Genomic DNA, 18,664 nt, shown 5'->3' on the forward strand with positions numbered 1-18,664 from the left:
TGGGCTATTGAACTATTTTTAAACTAAACCGTACAGGACTTTGCGACTCTGAAAGCTTCAGACACTGAGTGATTACAAGTTGATGTAATCAACCTTAAGTATAATTTTTCTTGGCTGAAGATAAACTGTATTGCTTTGGCCCAAATAGGGGGACTTTTAACAAAGGGGTATTTTACAAACCGTGTTCTGCTTACTAGCTTTGGTTGCTGATCCCCCGTCCAATATCCCATATGTTTAACCCTTCTTCTAAGTTCTGACAATGGGTAAGCGATAACAATGTGACAATGGGTAAACCTCTCCATTAAAGTGGACCTCTGCTGGAGAACTCTCTGGATGGTAAATACAGGAGGGGTCCTGTTTTAATTAGAAATCCAAATGTCACATTACACATTTAGTACCGTTGTACTTTTCACTGCAACCTAAAAAAGTTGCTGGCTTTTGCTTTGCTGTGTTTTTGACCACAGTTCAACTATGAATGCTGCCCCATTTATCCTCCCACTAAATGCGGAATCTAATACCAAAATCAGCAACATTTGGCTGACAGTCCATTTCCTCCCGATAGGAAGGTTTTTTCTTTTGTTTAAGTGTAAGGGGTTAATTTGTGTTTTTCTTGTTCCTTTTAATCTACTTATAAACAATTATTCAAATTTCCTGCCATTTCACTTTTTTTCATTGTGTTTTAATTTAGAAAAATCTAATTTTATTATCTTTTAACAAAATCTGCAATTAAGTCTACGTCAAGTGTCTGTGTAAATAGACTGAAAATTAGATCCATCAGTTAGGTACACACATTGGTTGATTCATGCCACAGGGTTTGTCTCGAACAAGAATCTGACATGTGTACAGTGCCCATCCAGCATCGTTCATGGAACTGTCCTGATGGATCCACGAACAACAGAAGACGAACGACCACAATTGAAGTGAAGGGAGGAGGGCACAGAGGGGTGCCGCTCATTCGTTCTCTCCCCTCCCCTCTCCATAGACCAGAATGGCACTGTATGTATGTAACTCATTCATTCATCTTTTAGTCGTTCATTTCCAACAACAAAAATCTAGCGTTTGTATGTAGCCTTAGAAATATTCCACTAAATTTCTAAAATGCAGGAATCTAGGAGAGTCCAAACATTCATATATACAAGCATAATACATATTAAAAATAGGAATGTTCAGACATGTAAGCACAACCCAGGTATAAAGCTGAAGTCCAGCTTTGCCTCCAGTCTTGCGCCGTTATACAGGCTTCTCTCCTGAACTGTAATTGCTTATTTTGTTTTAAGGCAGCTTCTCACATTGTGCATTAGAAGCTTCAGCATGTAGAGCCATCTTATTTTATGACTAATTAGCATCCAGGATGATCTATCCCTGTCCACCTCAACTTGACCTCCCCTGCCCCCTCCTTTCCACCTTCATTTATTGGATTTAACTATTATCAATCAGTGAGGCTGAGCATCACAAGGGCATTACCTAAGGCAGTGTACATGAAGCAAGATGTTATATTTTGGGTAAGTCATGTATAGCACCCTTCCATTCACTCCTACTAGCTATGATCTTCTTGTATTACACAGAGAAGAACAAAACTACGGTTATGGTGTCACTAGGTATAAAATTAGATGTGTTAAAAACAGATGTAATTTAAAGGTTTTATTAAAAAAATTTGTTTAGCATTTTGATGTGGGAGAAAGGAAGAAACATGGAAGTCCACCGGGATAAGTAGTTGCAGTTTGTCTACTGGATAGTCATTCTAACGTGCCGCAATAACTTTAAAACTGCTGGCACAGACCAGTGTGCAATTGTCCTAATGTCTATCATCATCGCTAAAGTCCAACTTCACAAAACTTTTTTTTTATTGGATAAAGTAGAAAAGGATCAGAAACTATGACAAATGCTTCATGAAGAAAGGCCTGGCCTTGGTGAAGAAAAAAACTTCCCAGGAGGCACACAAAAAAGCATAGTAAACCTGACGGGGTTCTAACCCTTCTTTCAAATTGACAAAGATAAAAAAAGTTTTGGCTGGGGTTAGCAAGAGAAATTACATCAACCAATTATGGCGACTCTTTTTAAGTGTATTAAAGTGTACTGTAATCACAGATAATGCATTACAAATGTTTACATTTTCATCTTCAAAAATAGAACTAAAGTACAAGATACGCCAGAAAACAGTATGAAAGGAAGCTTGCTGTTGTTCTATCTCTTTTATTACAGGATTTAATACAGACAGAAGATGTATTAGTTTCTTTTTCTTTCTGGTCTATTAAAATAATTAGGAACTATGACATATCTACTCCCCAGGCTGTTTATAGTGAACTCAGAAAACATCAAAGCTACACACAGAATCATTTCATGGGGGATTCTGTGCAAATGTTTACTTACAGTAAATAGAATGGTTTTCACAGTACAGGGAAGTTCATTCTCTGTGTATTAGACACATTTATAATCTTTACATACAGATGTGAGAACTTGAAACTGGAGTGCACTTTTTAACTTTAAATTGCAATTTCAGATAAGTTTGTTTTTTTTGTTTTTTTGTTTTTTTTTGTTTTTCTTGTTGACAAAACAGCAAATGAGTGGAATCCCTTTTTTTTGCCCAGTTGTCACTGAACATGACTTTACATTTGAAGATTTCCCCTCATTTCCTGTTCTGGTGACAACAGTTACAATATACTTTTCATGTCTTTTCTCTGGCAGAGTTTTTCCCAGTAAGAATACAGACAGCAAACTAAACCAGAAAGAGGTTCTAACAATTTACCTCCTCTATTTACCTAAGTACATTGCTTGAAATTTACTTCATATTCTATAGTGTCATTTAAAAATCCCATCAATAATGAAGGACTGTGATCATTGCAAAACTAGTTGCTGGGGGTCAATGTGTGTTCTCTTTGACCACTTAATCCCTAGACATAGGTCACAATGGTCCACTGCTTCTGATGATGAAAACATTAAACAGTGTACTTTAAATAATGGATTATTTATAGGTGCTTTGTAGCCTTTTTCATAGGTAATGAAAGCAGCTGATTTAACTATATGGAATACAACTTTTGAAATAATACTGAAATGTTAAAGGTCATTTACCTTTGTCATTTACTTTTAATTCTACAGAATTTCTTAATGGTACATGTAACAATCAGTTAAGGGTTTCTTTTCATAAATGTGGTCAACATGATAAATAAATTAAAATAGCAAATGTAAAAATCAGGTTAACCTAACCCTGCTTTTTAGCATCTAAGAACCAACCCTTTCTATCATTTTTGTATGAAGGCATCTCATTTGATTTGGTTAGATTGATTTTTTTCTCAGAATATTTCAAGAGAGTACAATAGACTTAATATGATTTACACGATTTGGAGTGTAATAATGCAATATGGGGGGGGGGGGGCTTTATGCAGAAAGTGGTAAAAATTGTATCTACAGACATATTAAATCACATGTATACTACCTGTCAGCTATTACTTTTTCAACAGGCAATTATTGGATCTTAATTCAAACAGTGTCTACAAGTAATGATGATGATGATATATTTTGTTTACCCAGGCCATAAGCCTCCAATATTATTTTTGAGTGATTCCTGAGTCCAGATTTAATAGTGTGCCTCACTCAGGTCATTGTTGTATTCAAAGATCCCCGAGTGACATCATAATGCCAGAAAACAGAAGTCCAGAGACATAACCCGCCCACCGCTCTTAGCTGGCCATTTACGAGGGACATGGCCTGCGGCTCTGCCCTGTGTGCCCCCCCCCCCCCCCACACGGGGTTCTTCTCCTGACCCCGCTGGAGGGTGCACCGGCCAGAGCCACAGACCACCGCTAGTCTCAGTACTCTTGCGGCCACCTGTCAAACGGCCGCGACCCACTAGACAGAGGGTTGGGAACCTCTGCCCTAAACAGTAAAGTTATGTAAATTACAGATTTCTCTAAGACACAAATATACGCCCAAAGTACAGATACATCAACCTTTAGCAATTAATTAGCATCATGTTTCATCTTTCTGGTTGCTCTACAGTATGTGACTGCTACAAATGACTGAGATCAAGTGTTTCATTGCAAAGTACTGTATATGCTAAGCATACCGTGACATTTTAACACAGACCTTTACAAATGATTAAAAAGGCTCTCATAAGCAAAAATTGTCAAACCCATGAGCAGGTGCATAGTCATTGTCACTCTTGGGGAGAGCGAGCCACTAGGGAGCACTACAGCCTGCACAGAAGTGGTGTGGGTCCTGAGAAGGGTCAAAGTCTAAGCAGTAACCAGGTCTTTTCCAGAGCCTCTAGTGGTGAGGATGTTGGATTGCTGGTTACTGCCAGGTTGCAGTCCTTTGGCCCACCAGGGTGGGCAGGATGATACATGGTACTAAAATCACTAAGCAGAAGAATTGTCAGAGAAGGCCGGGTCGAGGCAGGCAACAAGCAAGGGAGGTCAGGTCACAAACCAGGGGTCAAATACTAGGGATCCAGGAGACAGACACCAGTGACACAGGGGCCACTGCAGACACTGGAACAGCACAGGGAATAGGCTGGGAAACAACAGACTAGACAACAAGGGGTTAACACAGCAGCTGGACAGGGGAAACATTGAATTAGCCAGCCAACAGGTGTAGAGGAAATGCTCAGCAGAGCTAGGGGGCTCAGCACTAATGGAGTGCTGTGTCTGAGCTAGCTAAATAGCCAAGAGTGATTAAGAGGCAATTTGTATATTGGCTGACGGGATGGGTAAACTATGAGGAAGATATAAGTATGATAGCCAATATGTCGCTGTTATGGATTGCTTACTAGGCCATAGCCAGCACTTCTGTCCTTCCAATATAATATTGCAAGGGGCTTTATAGCAAAAAAAAAAAATAGATAACGGGAGTTTCTTTACTATAACAACCTGCAGATCCATAAAGGGTATAGTAACCTTAATCATGGAAAATAATTCACAATAATTCACTTTACTACTAAATAGGATGTTTTGGAGAAATTACTATCCAATCTATTAAAAAGTCTACTAGGGTATAGCTGACTTTAGAATAGGTTTGTAAAGCACAAAGTAGTAAAAAAAATAAAAATAAATGCTATACAATGATATTCAAACATTAAGAGATGTACTTTAAACTAAATACAGACATTAGCCATTAAACATGTCTCTACTACTACAGTTCCATAAGCCTTAAAACAATAGCACCATTATTACCTAAAGGAATATAGTACATTTCAGTGTGAGCAACGTTTAAACACATAGATTATGGCATTTAAAACTATAACTTTGCTGGAATGTAAATAGCCCTTGTAATTAAATTAAGAATAGTGTCAACATTTCCACTGTGATGTAATTATATTTTCAGTACCATAATACTTGACATATTCCTTGATGTATGCGTGTGAAAGCTTGATAATCAGACATTTTATATGTTACAACTTGCTACACATAATTCTAACATTAAAGAAGTATATGCAAATCCTTATGTAAGGGAAAAGCATGGCTGAACATGTGCCAAGGAAGCAAATGTTAAAATACTGTTACCCAGTATAAAAAAAGTACATTATTTAGTTTATATTCATACATCTAAAGCAGGGTCACCCATGCCTAATTCCAGAAAAAAAAGATGAAACCACCTAACAACATTTATATTAGTAACTATTGCAATTTGCAACATTTTGTTCCAGGTTAACCAAAGAAAAGGAGGAAGAGAGGCCCAGAAAATAGATTGACATGCCTGGTGCCAATAACAAATCCCAAATGTAGATAAAGTTTCTTGTACCAGATAACAAATTCATAAAGGTACAGAGGTTTGCCAGTCATTTTCCACCAGAATCTCATTAAATCCTTTATCATAGGTAAAAGGTTCATCTCAAGACCGAACTAACACACACATTAGCCCGGTTGGGAGAATGTCTTGCATTAGTTACTATTAGGCACACATCTAGATTCTCCATTCTATATTTTCGGAAAACTAGACACTAAAAAATCAGCAGGTAATACAGCTCCCTGCTCGCCATCCGGAACTTGTCAAAATCATTCACAAAAGAGTCTGCACTGGAGAAAGAAGCAGCTAGAAGTGATTCAGGGGCCACTCTAATTATGGCTGATACTTGGCAGAATTAAAATCACTAGATACGTACATGGAGGCCTCTAAATACCCAAAGCATTGGTCTATGATGTTCCAGCTTTGTTTAGATATTTGCATTCTAGAGAGGTTTTCTCAATCTCTGTTTTTATACTATGTCCATTAATAGAAACATTTTGTGCATAATCACATGTAATTAAAAACACAACCATGTCAACTGATTCATTCACACGCCAGTTCTGCTCACAGGGTTTTTTTCTTAGCAAAGAGCAGAACACATCTTTCCCAGCAGGCAATCCTTGTTTTCATTCCTAAAATTGCTTCCAAATGTAGAATAAGCTATTTTTGGTTAGTTGTATTAATTTGTTGCAGCATTTCACATTACAAACTATGTATCAAACATATTTTGTTACTTATTATTCCATACCCCTCCACCCATTGTGTGCTACTTCCCCCTCCTCTTAGATTGTCAGCTCTTCAGGGCAGGGTCTTCACCTTCTCCTATGTCACTCTCGGTATCTTGCATTTGCAACCCCTATTTCATGTACAGTGATGCATAATATGTTGGTGCTAAACAAATACTGTTCATTATTATTTTTAATTATTATTATTATTATTATTATTAATAATATTAATAATAATAATAATATTACCAAGCCATATGTCACTATTTATTTTCCTGAAATTCAAAAACACAAGTGTCTTTGTTTTGAACACAAGTTACAAAGTACCAAATGCATTAAAAAAGGATTTGAGGGAAAGTAACTATATAAAAAAAAACAATAGACTCAATTTTGTATTGTCTATACCCGTCAAGTTCTTTATATTTTTGTGTGTCAGTTTTCAACCATTCAAATGAATAGGAATGGTTGGGAACCATTTTTTGCATGCAGCTATGGCAAATTCATGGTGCAACCACAGCTAAACGCACAGGTGGTTACCTGTGGTGCTTTTTGCCAACTATGGGTGTGAAAGAGCCCTAGCACTGGTACAGAAAGGCATTATTCACTGTATATGTGCAAAAGCCCTTACACTTGCCGATGGCAGATTACTTCTGTATTTAGCAGCTCATAAATTAAGTTTGTACAAAACCTGCACCAAACAAAAAGTAATAGCTGTGAAAGATGTGAATGTCAATCAAATTTCAATCAAAATTTCATGAGGTATCATTAAGAAAATCACTTTAAGAAGTGGACACCATTTAATTATAATACTAGTAATATACTTTTAAACAGTAAATCATCAACTTTAAAGCTTTTGTAAAGCAGGACAAAACTGAATTATTTGAAGAACAGGGTTTAGTATCTTAAGTTATTTCAGGGGTTCTTAACGGGGGGTATAGGAACCAAATGCTGGGGGTATGGGACTCGATCTCTGGGTACTGGTATTTTATTTAATGTATTAATTTATACTTGGGTAGTACGTGAATGGAATGCGATAGAATCTTCGAGAACATTTGACATTTCTTGCAAATTCTTGTATTTAATTATACAAGTGTGTATTTACTACAACTTTCATTTTAAATTTAAAATTAATACATTTTAATTTTATTATTTAAATTTAATAAATGTATGTTTACTGAACAAGCGTGTATTTACTCCTTTATTGGCAATGTATGTATCTCGAAGATTCTTAAAGCGCGTCTTGCATAGTATATAAAGGCGGCGACTACACCCCGCCATTCATTCTGTATTTGACTACAGTTGTGTACATTTTGAAGTTTTCCTTTTTTCCTTTTACAGATTTTCTGCAAAAAGTGGTCTGTCAAAAAACGGAAGTGGAATGATTCATATGTTGGTTTTGGCTTCACCTGTGAGACCCCAATACATGGTTTGCAATTTGGTAATGAGCAATGGAAAATTGAAGCCATCAGGACTGAGGGAACATCTCAACAGCAAAGACAGTAATCATGTTGGTACATCGATTGATGCTTTTGAGTTTGTTATGATCAGAAAGCAACTCTTTCATCATATGGGTTTGCTGCTCCTAGAAAACCTCTTTTGGAAGCATCCTAAAAATTTTCGTACATGATTCTCAAAGAAAAGAAGACCCACAGGATTTGGGAGACCCTCATGAAACCTTGTGCGCTGGAGATGGCAAAAATCATGCTGGGAGAGGATGCCACAAAGCAATTTAGTCAGGTGTCCTTGTCCAATGACCGTATACCAGAGAACTAAAAACATGAGTCAGGACTTATTATCCCACGTTGTCAGCGAGATTAAACAAAGTCCTGCAAAAATCAGCATACAGATCGATGAATCAACTGACGTTTCAAACCACAGTCAATTGCTTGTATTTGTACGCTATGTACATAAAAAGAACATCAAGGAAGAGTTTTTATTCGAAACAACAACCAAAGCAGTTGACGTATTCAAGATGATATCAATGCAGGGATGGGATGGATGGGGACATTGTTCAAGCCAGGGGAAAAGTTGTTTCATTTGCATGGAAATTGCCTATCTGGCGTCGCCCTGTTGAAAGCAGAAACCTGGCAAACGTTCCAATCCTTGACAATATCCTTATTGGAGATGGTAAAACACTACCTGTGGAAATACTTCCAGAAGTTAAGAATCATTTGGAAGTTCCAAGTACAAAATTTGAGGGTTACTTTCCATATATTAATGATCTTAGCATGGAATCCGTTTGGATACAAAACCCTTTCTCGCTTGATATATCGAGATTGAGTGATAACGATTGAGCAAAGGACAATTTCATTGACTTCCAGGAAGACCCAAGAATGAAAGCTAATTTTGGGCTGGGATGGATGTCAAGCAGTTTTGGTGTCAGCAAATCCCATCTTACCCAAGCTTGGCAATGAGGGCAATGGGTGTTTTGGTTCCCTTCACAACTGCGTATCTTTGTGAAACAGGATTCTCTGCATTAATAAATCTGAAATCAAAGTAGAGAAATCGACTTGATGTGTCAGATGACATGCGAGTAGTTTTTGTCCGTAACTGTACCCCGATTCCATGCTTTGATTGCACAAAAACAACAGCAAATATCACACTAGATTAGGTAAAGTCTGTGTTATGTGGTCAAGATATTGCAAAAACTTGCACATTTAAGTTTGTTTTCTTCTTTTGTGTAATACTCAACTGTAAGAACTAAAATTTAAAATTTGAAACTAGTGAATTTGTTAAAACAAAGTTATATTTTACAATAGTTGTAGCTGTTTGTATATTTGTCATTTTTCATTTTTTAATTTTGCTTTTTGTAAATAAATATGATAAAGTTATCAATGCTTATGATTTTATTTCATGTTCTTTTCCTAGCTATCCACATCTAAAGTATAGTAAATTCGAGCTGTTGACATATTTGGAAATCATACTGGCAACTAATATAAGGAATGGTGATGATTATTTCGCCAGTCAAGTATAGGGTGTATGGGACCATATTGGACAATCCATTGGGGGTCTGAAGTCATTAAAAAGAAACCCTGAGTTATTTTATTTAGCAAAGTGTAACATATTATTATTTTTATGTTTTGCATTGGTATTATTTTGCATGTCATGGGGTTACCCTCTTAAATATGTGGTTGCCTTATTTTTAGGACTTTTAGACAGGTAATAAAGAAACAAATTTTAGAACATTAAATATAAAACATCTTTACCAGCAAATCTGGTGCTTTTTTTTTGTTCCAGGGACTGAAGTAAGGTGAGGAGATGGATTACTCACCACAAGCTCAATAATGTGTGCTATCAACAGGTAAGTATTTAGAAATTTCCAAAAGTACAGAAGGGACTTGCCAGACAGATCACTTTGACCCAGTTGGTCAGCTTGGCCATGCATTGCAAAATATGCAAACCATAAATCCCTGTTTTTATACTGAAGTTTGCTTAAAATATGTAAGAGTATATAGCAATGTGTGGGGGTTCACTCAGGATCTTTGGAGAACATTGTGTTAGAAACATCTGATTGCCCTTTTAGTGCTAAACCTGCAAAGTTACTCATAACACATAGTGATGACAAATTCTCTTTTTTTAATACTGGAATAGATACTTATACAAAAAGAAATACTATCTGTAGTTGTGTTCACTACAGGACGATACTGGATGTTGTAATCCAGGAACCTGGCTGACTCATTCTTTAAGTCGGAAAGGATATTACTTTTTTCTCCGATAAGGATAATTGGCAACGGTTACACTGGGGATTTTGTTTTGCCTTGCTCTGAACCAAAACAAAGCCCATGGAAGGTGGGAATCATTGGACTTTTTAACCTTTGTCACAGTACAAAAGCGGCTCTTATTGAACAATAGACACATTTTAATGCTCAGTTCAGAAAGGAGAGGCCTAAACAGATCTGTAACAGACAGGTTTTGGTTTTACTTTGTTGATTTCTCAGTGTATTTGCTGCAGTCAGTTACATTTTCTTTTAGGCTTGCGAAAAAGTAAAAAAAACACGGACCTATATTATTAAGCCAATTACAATAGGAGATATGTTTTATACAGAATGTTTAAGGAGAGTAGCAAATGTAATGAAAGTAGTCACATAGCTTGTTCAACTCAAATGAATGTCTCGAACATTCAGCTTTTTTGACTCTGATTATCATAAGCAAGGATACATTTGCCACACATAAACTTAGCATATATAAACCTGCTATATTTAAGGTAATAAAAAAAAATGATAGGCCATTGCTGATCTATAGCATGCATAGTCAGTGCACCTGTGCCTATATCTTGCAGTGGGATGTGAACCATGGCACATCACACTGAATTACATCAAAGAAGATGTAAGAATAAAGAGGAGCAGCCCCAGTGTGTACTTTGAGGGAGGGATGTCTGATAACGTATGCACACCTGGTATGATTTTATCATCTTGGCACTGGACCTGGTGTTTTGTTAGACTCAGACAGATTCATATATTAGGAAAAACACCTAGGCACGTTAAGAACAGAATCACATCAATGTACTGCAGAAGGAAAGTAAATGACATAGATACTACATTTAGTTCTTCCAGTCACCAGGATGAACTGACAAAATGCAAAGTCATTTTGTCCTGGCTCCTGGTGGCTTTTTTGTTTTTGCCCAACACTACATGAGGCACTGTGTATTGTAGAGCTCAGCTCTGTATGCACCCTGCTAAGGGGTGCACCCGCCACCAAAATTTTCTTGTGGACTACCGGTTGGTGACCATTGCCATAATATACCAGCATGAATCTTATACTAGCAGTGTGTAAAAGTGTTATTGATGATTAACATTTGTTATGAATAGGTTGGTTTTAACAGGGAAGGTAACTTGTTTTAATTACAGGCAATGTTTATGGAATGAATAAACTGAAATTATGTAATATGAAAGTTGTTAAGTAAGGTGCAAGTACGGGAAGAAAAGAGAAGATGCCCCTGAGCTCATAAGGGTCTAATATGTGCTAAAATTCTTTAATGGTCCTACAGAATAAAGCAACATTTCTGTTTATTTGTCCCATCATGTAAATTATTTTATCATGTAAATACATTTTATGTTTCCTAAATAAAACATAATGCCATTAAAAATGGAGCATTTATTGGAGAAAATGGCTGTATAAGAAGGAATCTCCACTTACATTTTGCATCAAATGCCTTGTTATGCCCAGCACTCAGGAAAGCCAAGGCACTTAAAACATTTTTCAGCTTTGGCATCTATCACAAGACATTGTCATTGAGCCCTTCACTAACAAATCTTAAATATAAAACCTAGCCTTCAAATTTAGTGAATACCACATGTTATGTTTTAACAAAGAGTCATTATGAGCTAAAACCAAATAAACAGCTGGCACACATAAAAAAGACTTGTGTTCACATAATCTTAAAGGACAAAAGCACAAAGATTAGAATGCAAAAGATTTTTTGTTGACTTGGCAAAGAGTATTTTAAATTTATCAGACTTTTTAATCAAAGTTTCTCTCATACTAAAAAGGAACAATATGCCTTAAATGTAGAAATTCTTAAAAATTCACTACTCCATAGGATGGTACTTGCTCTTTCACAGGGTTGTATAAATGCTGGCAGCCCCTATTTAAATCACTGTATTTATCATGAGCAGAAACATGTATTAAAAATTTTATATTGCAAATGTTTTATCATGTAGTGCATAACCCCATTGTAATTGTTAGAAATACTTCAACCTTCTTAGCTGAAAAAATGTGATTTTGTTTTCCTATACCACAATCTTAAATACCAGGTATTTTGTCAAATTTCTTGTGCTTTTTGCATTTACACTAGACTAGCCGGATGGTACCTGTAGTCTGGGAACATGAGAGCTTCTATGCTTGCTATGGTTCCCCTTAAGCAATGCTGAGAAATCACATAATTGTTATATTAAGATATGTTTGTGTTTTTAACATATTATCCGAATTTATACATATTATCCGTGGTGCTGGAGATGCCAAAAACACATCAGGCGGCACGGTTACAGGGAAGCAGCGGGCTGCTGCAATCTTGGTTATCTGGGCTGCTGCAAATGACGTTGCTGGACAGAATTAACCATGTTTCATACTGGATGGCGCACAGTACAGAGTCGCGGGACAGATGAGCATTTCCTAACACTGGGACTCCTGGCTTAGTGTAATATGTAGCAGACCCTAACATGAGCCACTTGTTGAAATGGCCAATAAAGGATTATTGAAGATACTTCCCAAAAAACTAGCAGGCTTGTCTCATTTTTGTTTTGACTGCAATATTCCATTAAATACAAATTAGAGGATCTGCAGCTGAAACTATTTTTAATCTTAGATAAACATGAATCTGTTTTCCTAAAATATAAATATACAGTTTCCCAAGACAGAAAACTACAGGAAACCCTGGGGAATGTCTAGCTGCTATTTTCAGAAGACTTGAGAGAAAGGCTTAATCAAAAGAAATAATAGATTGGTTGTTTTTTTTTCTCTGAACAAATTTTAATTTCCTGATTCTAGCAGATTTTAGCAAAGGAGAACCTCCTGACATTGTATTATAAGTATCTCCTACAAAAAAAAACATTTGTTACAGATACAAATGTATCATTTGTAAGAGATACCTATATTACAGTGTCAGGAGGTTCTCCTTTGCCGGGCATCTTCTCAATGATTGCAGCTGTGGCTGCATTCATTGACAAGAGTGTGCTGTGCTGGGCATCTTCTCAATGATTGTAGCTGTGGCTGCATTCATTGAGAAGAGTGTGTGATCCCCGGGGGCACTAGAGGTAATTAAACTCAGGCAAGAGCTCGACCTTGACCTCTCGGCGAATCAGAAGGCCGTTCTAGCTTACATTTTCGGTAAGCGAGAAAGGCACGTTTCCCCCCAAGATCGAACTTAATATTCTCGCTGGCTCATCTCTACTCTGTACTCTGTATAACCTGCTCATGACCATTGCACTGACACCTGCACTCTTATGTTTTACTGGCCATTACATAATTCTGCTTTAATTAAAAAAAAATATATATATATATATATATATATTGTGTTTTGGCCACACCCTCAGTTTTGCACAGCCCCACATTCTTCTCCTGTATGTGCCCCTTGCAGTAGGTAAAGTAGGTAGATATTTGTTTATGAGGGAAGGTAAAGAAATGCTCGCTATATGCCGCAACTGTGTATGACTGTAATTCAACCTTTATAAATGCAATACAAAGCTAAAGGCAAAAACACAACAATCTTAGAGTTTTTTTACACAGAAAAAAAGTAGAGTATGGCAAAAAAAAAATGCTGTCGGGGAAATTTATTAATTTTGAGACAGAGAGCTATAATGAATTTTGACAGTGATAATTTATTGGAGTTAGGCCCCTTGTGTGGTTGATACATAGAAATTGGAGCAAGAAACCAGGGAAGTACTAAACATGTTTGGCATGTGAGGCACAAAAGGTGATTGTAAGGGATTGATTGTAACTGATAATGTGTTTTTTTTCCTTTACATTGACTTCCTTTCAGCTCTTTGGATGTGGTTACATTACATCGGAGAGCTGTGATGGAAGTCATTGCTAGAGGACCACAGGTCTGGACAAGGAGAAAGAAGCCCGTATAATAGATTGCCTTTTCTTGTATTATTAAGGTCTTAGTGGGGAAAGTATCTTCACTGAGGGCCACCAGTTTAATATATGTTTATTTACAGTATATTAGGCAGGGGAGCAAACTTCCCTCTCAAATCAGCTCCAAGTCTCACCTCAAAGGAAATTTAAAAAGCCTAAAGAAAAGCAGAGCAACTGCTTATAGCCACCATTTAGAATTCAGTTGAAGGAGTGTGGGATGTACCAGTTACCAACTGGGAATGTTGCATTCTTGCAGCGTTGCATAGAAAAGGGCTCCACTCGGAACCAAAGTGAAACTGTAAAGGCAGAAAAAGCAGCACTGAAATACACTAAATCTTTCCCCTTGTTTCTTATGATGGCTTTATATGGGACCAACTAGTTGATGAACAAAAAACAAAGACAAGTAGGTCTTACAAAGAAATACATATTGGCAACAATATCTGCACAGTATAAATCTCCATGTGATCTGAAAAACTTCAAGATCCATTGCAAACTTACAGGCAAGCTGGCAACTCTGTGATGAAAATGTGAAATCTCCCACATCCCGGATCCCCTAGCATTGAGACTCACTTGTGCTGTGAATGGCAAGACAGAACGGTACATACAAGATGCGAACATTTATCAAATAAGGTACCTAGGGCATTGTTCAAATATATAGGCTAACAATATAAACTGTTGGTTGCACAGTTTATGGTGCAAATCTGTGAAGAGTAAAACTTACCTACTTTTAGTAGAGGTAGCTAAAGAATTTACTTTTTATTCATAATCTGTATTGTGATGGTTGGTATATTATGCTAGAATGACTTGATTGCCAGAATTATAAATTGGTCATGTATTTTAAAAGTTTGTGATAATTGGTATAAACTAGAAAATTTTAACATAAACTTAGTTGATCACTGATATTTTGAGAAATAATAGAACATCAGTTTTCACATCATACCTTGGCGTATTTCCATTAGACTGAAATGAGAAAATAGGTAGCCCTCTCTGCTCAAATAATAGCATTCCTAGTCTGTCATTACCAAGATTGCCTTGTTTACAGAGTTCAAAAAGGTCAGAAATTTGAGATCTCCATTGTCATTTTGCATATAATAAATTCAATGGAAGCTGAAAGTTGATGCTTTTCTTCATGTTATTCTAGAACAGGGGTGTCAAACTCAAATACACAGAGGGCCAAAATTAAACACATAGACAAAGTGGCGGGCCAACCTTGAAATTTATTGAAAAAATTGAGGAAATTTTTCCTTCTCATTAGATATAAACCCTTTTCATATGGAAACAAAGAGGTTTTAATTCACATTCAATCTGGAAGAAGCTTATAATAGAAAAAAAGTCATAACATTTTTTTTTTAATTTTTTTTAAGAAAAAATCTTATGCCTCCTTCCCCATTTGTAGCCTTCTGAGTTAAAAGTCAATGTTAACCTTTTTGAACAGGCTAACAATAATAATAACAATATTCTTCTATGAAAATCTAACTATTCAAGTCCACACCTTGGCGTAGCAAGGGAAACTACAGCTGAGGGGGAGTGCTGGAAATGCCAGACGCGGCCAATGCAGAGATAAATCTTATGAGTGGTCTGCCACTGAAATGCCCTTTTCATTGAAATAGCTCGGCTTCTAAAATTCCGGGCATCATTTGCGTCTATAAAACAGTCCAATGTGGGGCCACGCATAGGCAGAGAGCCCACTGGTTTATAGACGCGAGTGATGCCGGGAATTGTAGTAGAGGTGCTATTTCAATGCAGCGACAGGCCAGCTGCAGTTCATAATCAGGATTTCTTTGGGGGCCAAAAAAAAAGGACATTGGAGAAACTTTGAAGAATCCTGGAAAGCTTGCATTGCTTCAGTTTGATAAATGCATTTTCCAGTTATATCTACAATTCACATTTTCCGTTTCAGTTTTTTGCATCCTAAAGCTACTTTTACTATAAGGATGAAGCATGGTACATTTTTCTGCTAAGGATCCTAATTTATTTCAGCAAAATCAAATTATTTCAGCTTTGGGTAAATGCAGACAGGTTCCCTAAATATTTGATATTCTATGTCACTCAACGTTTGGCAGAATCTTAGCACTTGAACATGATCATATATGCACCATCCAAAGTCAATAACAAACACCCGTAGTTACATTTCTGAATTTTATAATACTAAGCAACAGAAGCAAGGGAACAAAGCTGAGCTAGAAATCACGGTTCTTGGTGCCCAAGTCCTAATTAACTGATTTTGCCAGCACGGTTGGGTCAGTGGTTAGCACTCTTGCCTTTGCAGCACTTGGTCCCAGGTTTGTATCCCGGTCAAGAGTCTATCTACAAAGAGTTTGTATGTCCTCCCTTTGTCTGGGTGGGTTTCCTCCGGGTACTCCAGTATCCTCCCACATCCCAAAAAAAAACATGCTGTTACGGTTATTGGTTTTCCCTCAAAAATTATCCTATGACATTAGATTGTGAGCCCCTTTGAGGGACATTCAGTGATGACAATAGCCTTTGTAAAGCACTGCATAACATGTCAGCGCTATCTAAATACTGGCTAATAATAATAATAAAGTCAGTTTTGGAGAGTTAAGCTGCGTACACACCTGCAATTTTTCTCGTTGGAAAGGATCTTTCACGATCCTTTCCAGCGAGAAAAGACTGCACGATGCATGAACGATGCTGTACATACAGCACCGTTCATGCTCTATGGAGAGGGGAGGGGGAGAGCGACGGAGCGGCACCCTGCTGCGCGCTCTCCCCTTCCCTTTCATTAGGATCGGTCGTCGTCCATCGTCCATGGATCCGCCAGGACGGTCGTCAGACGATGGACGACGACCGACTGTACACACGGCAGATTTTCGCCCGATAATTGGCCGATACCAATTATCGGGCGAGAAAAATTTGCCGTGTGTACGCAGCTTTACTTTAAGGAATCCTAAAATATGTTTGCACAAATCACAGATAAAATGTGTTGGTGATGAGTTTCTTTAACACATACAATATTATTTTCAGATAACAAGTATATGATTTGATAAAATTTCCAACTGTGTGTGGCTATTACATGTATGTGAGCCATAATGGTTGTCAGAGAAAACTTTTTGCATAGATTACTTTAGCGCCACCTTCCAAACAAATAAAGGAAAGCATCCATTTAATTTCAATTGCTTAACTAAAATTTTAGTCTGAAAAACAATAACCCACTTATATTTTGTATGTTTTAACCATGTCTGCTAGGCTTTCTGTTTTTTTGAACCATTACTATCATTAACTACTGTTATAAAGTGCGGTAATTCCAAAACATGACTTGTTTCCATAAGGTATTGCATTTAGCACATAGAAGCTTTTCTAGTCCTTCTAGTGCTTTATTATAAACATGCTTGTATGGAATGATGGAATGAGTTCAGATTTTTTCTTGTAAATGAAGGGGTAATGCTATCAAGATTCAACTGGAAGAAATGTTATGCGATTGCTCAGAACTTTTGAATAAAACATACTGTTTACCATCACAGTATCTACATGAACTCCGCATTACCTTCACTAATAAAGTACATCGCTATGATCTTTATAACTTTTTTTTCATACATATAAATGCCAATGCCTAATCATGCAATATATTGCAGAGCCTTTTATATCCACAGAAACCATGTCTCTCTCAAATCAAAAATATCAATACAATACCTGCAACTACAATCCACAGGTAGAAAGTCAGCATAACCTAAATCTTGTTATATTATATAGTATACTAATAGAAGTATTCTATGCAATTTGAAGAACCTTTAAAGGTACAGCAAATTCATACCTTTATATTAGATTTATATTAACAAGCTTGGAATCTCTGAAAGGCATCTGGCAGTGGTATTCAATAATGATCCCCATTAGTGAGCGTCTTACCTTGGGCCTGCCTGGAGGGAAGAGTGCTGAAGTGCAGCTGTTATCTCAACTGGCTCTGAAAATAAAAAAAAAAAATCACAGCTTCCCAAACTTCTGTTTCTTCTCAGCTCCCACTTTATGTTAGCTTGAAGATATCTGCTTATGTTGCACCTCTGTGAAGTTTCTTTCAGTGTAACAGCCAATTCCACAGCACAGGACCTTGCTGAAGAGTAGATTCCACTCATAAAAAAAAAGTGTTCACCTTATTTTTGCTTTTCCCAGCAGCTCAAAATGCTTCTCTCTGGGTGGGACCCGTTCTGCTAGGTTTATTGTAGCCCTGAAACACTAGACAAATGGGACTTGGGACAGCCTCTGTACTCTGTGCATCGCACACATGAGAATGAGGAAGTGTCTCTGGGTGTAAGGAGAGAGGAACACATCCCTCATCCAAACACAAACAGAATTTTTTTGTTCTTTTTTTTTTTGTTCTTTTTTGGAAGTACCGCATTACTTAATCATTGTCAATAGCAAGCAAGAAGAGAGCGATAAAGAAAAACAACTACATAGAGCAAATTAGGAACACATAGCTACATTTTCTATGAATATTACCATTTTGGAGGGTGTGATCAAATGTGTTATAGACATAGTTGTCATATGACAGCCCAGTAACAGACCCACACTAGAGTTTAAAAACAAAATGAAGACTGTTCTTATACCCTGTACCAAATTCTGTACACTGCTTCTTTGCTAGTAACTAGAAATCACGAAAATCAAATTGGGGGCTCTTTGCTGAAATACTG

At 37.0% G+C, this 18,664-nt stretch overlaps 1 protein-coding gene across 3 annotated transcripts in view; it reads right to left on the reverse strand.

The window, feature by feature from the left end:
- PAPLN (papilin, proteoglycan like sulfated glycoprotein) overlaps positions 1-18,239 on the reverse strand; it is a 55,907-nt gene extending 37,668 nt beyond the window's left edge. For all 3 annotated transcript variants that reach the window (XM_072427407.1, XM_072427408.1, XM_072427406.1), the window contains exon 1: positions 17,886-18,239. The gene's annotated coding sequence lies outside the window, so the exon portion shown is untranslated. The remainder of the gene's footprint in view (positions 1-17,885) is intronic.
- Positions 18,240-18,664: the final 425 nt, after the last annotated feature.

This window comes from Pyxicephalus adspersus, chromosome 12 (genome assembly GCF_032062135.1).
Source record: "Pyxicephalus adspersus chromosome 12, UCB_Pads_2.0, whole genome shotgun sequence".
NCBI classification, from domain to species: Eukaryota; Metazoa; Chordata; class Amphibia; order Anura; family Pyxicephalidae; genus Pyxicephalus; species Pyxicephalus adspersus.